This window comes from Crinia signifera, chromosome 4 (genome assembly GCF_055691185.1).
Source record: "Crinia signifera chromosome 4, ASM5569118v1, whole genome shotgun sequence".
In the NCBI taxonomy this organism is placed as follows: Eukaryota; Metazoa; Chordata; class Amphibia; order Anura; family Myobatrachidae; genus Crinia; species Crinia signifera.
The window spans coordinates 291,941,347-291,946,577 of record NC_139220.1 but is presented as its reverse complement, the minus strand read 5'-3'; positions in this window follow the sequence as shown (position 1 = coordinate 291,946,577).

Genomic DNA, 5,231 nt, shown 5'->3' with positions numbered 1-5,231 from the left:
TCTGTGTGTTTGTGTTATGTTTAATACAAACAACTGTGTCCTGTCATCACACTGTAAAGTTAAGGCCCCCATACACTAGCCGATTTTGGTCAGATTTCGGCCAGATCAGTCGGATCTGGCCGAAATCAGACCAAAATCGGCTAGTTTTGATGTCCCCTCAGATCCGATGCGCGGTCCCGTGCGCATCGGATCTGCGTCGGGTGGTCGGACCTGCTGCTCGTCCGACCACCCGACTTGGGACCTAGTGGGGCGGCGCGGCGGTGGAGGGAGCAGGGGGGGCTGGGGACGCTGCGGGGGACACAGGCGGCATAGAGCCGGGCAGGGGGAGCCGGGAGCTGTCAGTACTGAATAAAAAAAAAAAAAAGCCCATACAATGAATGGGCGGCCTGTAAAAAACCACAGGCCGCCCATTCATTGTATGGGCTTTTTTTTTTTTTATTCAGTACTGACAGCTCCCGGCTCCCCCTGCCCGGTTCTATGCCGCCTGTGTCCCCCGCAGCGTCCCCAGCCCCCCCTGCTCCCTCCACCGCCGCGCCGCCCCACTAGGTCCCAAGTCGGGTGGTCGGATGAGCAGCAGGTCCGACCACCCGACGCAGATCCGATGCGCACGGGACCGCGCATCGGATCTGAGGGGACATCAAAACTAGCCGATTTTGGTCTGATTTCGGCCAGATCCGACTGATCTGGCCGAAATCTGAGGTCTGATTTCGGCCAGATCCGACTGATCTGGCCGAAATCTGACCAAAATCGGCTAGTGTATGGGGGCCTTAACTTTACAGTGTGATGTAATTGGCTGAGAGAGCGCTCAGCCAATCACAGGCTGCCCATTCATTGTATAGGCTTTTTTTTTTTCTAGCACTGACAGCTCCCGGCTCCCTCTGCCCGGCTCTATGCCGCCTGTGTCCCCCGCAGCGTCCCCAGCCCCCCCTGCTCCCACCAGCAGCCCTGCTCTGTAGCCCCCCCCCCCTGCTCCCCGGGTTTTTTACATGTGATAAATCGAGACGATTTATCACATGTTAAAAATGGCACTTCAAGTGCCAATCTAATCAAGCTCCCCCCGGGGAGCAGCCGGGGAAGCTCAGGGGGAAGTCGGGGGCGACTTGTCCTAAGGACAAGTCCCCCTAGTGTATGGGGGCCTTTACTTACACACTGGGTGTTTTTGCCCAGCGTGTCTGAAAATTGCTGGCCGTAAAATCGCTCCGTGCAAACACACTGAGTGATTTTCACCTGGCCCAGTAAAAAAGCCAGATGGCCGGCAATGACGCCAAAAATTAGCTACTTTCAGCTCAAACTTCGTGTGTATGGGTCTTAAGGTGCCCACAGACGCATCAATTTTACTGTGCCATGCGTTTTTGACTGTACAATGGTTCTATACAATTTTTCTTCCAGCTTGCGATGCGATGTGCACTTGGATGCATGCGATGCGATGAACCCATGTTTGTACTGTTAATTTTCAGATGTAGTCTAAAAAGTACACGCAGCACGTACTTTTTTTAGACATACAATATCGGGCTCCCGGGAACGCGCATCGCACAAGCCCATAAACACCACCCGATAATTGTACATAAGATGCGTTTTGTACTTAAAAAGTACAAAACGCATTCGATAATTGATGCGTCTGTGGGCAACTTTAAGACTGGTTTCTAAAGCAGAAATAAAATACACAAGTCTGGACACTGTGTCCTGATACCAGAAGGGTTCAAGACGGCTGACAAACAATGTCCAAGCAGACTCAAAAAGTAGTCACCAAAAGTTAGACTATAGCAAAAGTTAAGGGGCCCATGAACAGGGCGACACTGCTCAGCGATCTGAACAATGTAGCCCACTCAGCGCACATCACTGCACAACGATGTGTGTTGAGCGATCTGTCAGGGTCAATGTTCTATGGTGAGAACACTGGCCCTGCCCGGCGATATTACTAGATTTATCAAGCATGCTGGATAATAACAGCCAGCAATAGCGGCACAAATCACTACGGCTGTAACAGAAGAAAATGTGGAAAAGGTAAAATGCTGTGAATACTTTCCGGATGAACTGTATCTTTAAGTGTGTGCCCAGCCTAAAGGTGTGCACACACTGGCCGATATATCGTCTGTTCAGTGGTCAAGTGATATATAAGTGATATTTCAAGGCACCATCGGCCAATATGTACGTGCAATATATCCGTGAACAGTATCAATCACAGATATTGCATTGGGTGTGCACCACAGCCCATGCACGATATAGCACCCACGCACACCCAGATCCTATCCCTTACCCATGCCAACCCCACCCACATATGGCACCCCTGCAAATGCTACTCCACCCCCCCCCAGCACACTGACACCACCCCCGGACAACCTCCACCACCTGCGGCAAACTCACCCGTGGTATTAATGCACCCCCGCACCCGGAGCTCCTCACCAGACCCCATTTCAACCCCGCGCTCACCCCCCAACCATACTCAGCCACCTGCAGTACCCCCGCACCTGTAACTTCAGCACACCCACAGCACAACCCTCCCCCACCTGCAGCAAACCAGCACCCGCCACTCCCCCACCTGTGGTACTAATGTGCCCACCCATGGCACAACCACACCCGGATCTCCTAAACCCGCAGTACCCATGCACCCAGATACCCCCCAACACTGCACCCATCCCACCCACACCTCCCCCACAACTGCCCATCACTCAACCGGTGCACCCCCGCACATGACCAACCCACACGGGGTGCCCTTGTACGTGTATCTCCACCACCCACAGTATCCCAGCACCTGACACTGCCCTGGCACCCTCCAACACCGACGGCACCTGACCACAACACCGCCACACCTCCACCAGCATCCACTTGCAGAAACACCACATCTGTCCGTCCCCCACCTGCAGTACACGCACACCCGCCCCACCTATGGCACACCAGCTTTTCTCCCATCCACAGCACAGCCAGATCCTGTCCCTCACCCACCCCTCCAACACTGCCAACTCACCACCACCAGCAGCGCACTCTCCCATCTGCGGTAATCCAGCACCCACCACTCCCCCCACCCGGGACCGGACCTACTCAATCCGCAGTGCCTCTGCACCCAGCTGCGGCAACACTGCTCCGACCTATCGCTCCCCCACCCTCACACCCACAGCAGGAAATCCTTCATATAATACAAACCGTATATCACGCAAGCAGGGGCGCTGGAACGTTTTTAGGTTGGGGGGGGCAAGATATAATCTCATTTTGGCGCCCCCCAAATTGCTATATGTTACCCCCGGGCACTATACACACTGGCAGCGGCATATACACGTGGGCATTATACACAGGGCAGCGGCATATATGCATGGGCATAATACACAGGGCAGCGGCATATATGCGTGGGCATTATACACAAGGCAGCGGCATTTACGCATGGGCATTATACACAGGGCAGCGGCATATACACGTGGGCATTATACACCGGGCAGCGGCATATACATGTGGCCAGAGACACCAGGACTGACATTAATCCAGGGGTTGTCATTTACTCGTAAAAAGTGGAAAAAGTGGCAGTGTCACCCCCAAACAGGTTTATGTGATTATGTCTGATTATGATAATCAGACATAATCACATAAACCTGTTTGGGTGTGAATCCAGGGGTAAATGACAACCCCTGGATCTGTCAGTCACTGGGGAAGGGAGGGTGAGAGGAGCAGCATTTACCTTTAAGTTTTAGTTGTGGCAGCACAGCGTGATGGCTGCTGCTGCGGCTGTTGTAGGATGCTCCCGCCCATGCACTGATCCACGCGACCAGTCTCCCTCCCTACGGCCCGCATCACGCCCGCCAATCACTGTGGACGCATCACATCCACAGCCACTGTGATTGGCGGGCGCTGGTTCTCAACATCTCCCCGCAGCAGTCATCCATGTGGGCGGACGGCTGCGAATAGGAATCGGATTCTTGCTCGGCGGGCGGCTGCGATTAATCAGTACTAATCTAGGCGGACGGGCGGGAGGCTGGATCAAGCTTAATCAGCCCACCGCCCGCCCGCCTATATTACTGATTAATCAGCCGCCCGCCCGCACAGCTATATTACTGCAGTAATATAGCCAGGCGGGCGGGCGGCTGTTAAACAATAAAATATGCAGCTGGACGGGCGGGCCGGACAAGCACCCCTGCTTTAGCGCCTCAGTAATTTGGGGGGGGGGGGGCAAGCTGCCCCCTCGCCCCCCCCCCGTTCCGGCGTCACTGCACGCAAGTAAGGCGTTCAAAGGTTAAGGGGCTGATCTACTTATGACAGTGTGAAGAGTGCGTTTAGGGCACGCTTAATCACGCCCTACAGGCGATGAAATAAAAATCCTGGGGTTAATAGATGGTTGCGCTGCTGCGACACAGTTGGACAAGCATATAGATTCATATTCATGCCCGGCTGTGTCTCGGCAGCGCGACTGTCCGTTACCCCTAGGAATTAATATTTTTACCCCATTTGGAGTAATTTACCCCTGTTCCCTGACCACTGCTCTAGAACCTGGACTGTTGGAGTTTCCAGAGGACTGGAAACTCCTGCAATAAACCCTTACATTAAATGTCTGATGGAATGCTATGAGACAATAGAAGTTTTGCACTTTATGTAATATTGGTGAGTATAAACTCTCCCTCTCAAAATGTGTAACTATACCTCAGGAGTAATTAGGAAAAGGTATTGCCGATACATTTATACTTGATGTATGTATATGACCTGGATTATTATTTTTCGTTTACTTTAATGAAATATATATATATATATATATATATATATATATATATATATATATATATATATATATATATATATATATATATATATATATATATATATATATATATATATATAATGTGCATGCAGTTTGGTCTGTGTGGATCATTCATTTGCCCTTGACTGAATTTACCTGGGTAGACTCCTCATATTACGTCTAAATGGTCGTGTCAACCTCCCAATACTCTAGTTGTTGTAGATATAACTGTTGCTGCAGCCTGAGATGCAGATGATCTCCATGGAGATGGGTGTGCTATACAGATGACCGGCGTGCGGATGCCGGTCCTACACTACAAGCTGTGGAGGAGGGAGTATATGGAAGTCCGGGTAAGGACGCATCGAATGATGGAAAACCCTAATCTCCGTCAGCTGTTTTAGGACACAGCACCACTGGCAGCTCCTAATTTGGGTTTAGTAGCGATTGCCTAATAATATAATTCTGTATCCCCGCATACTTTTCCGTGGAAGCTGCCAGCTGTATAATATGCCAC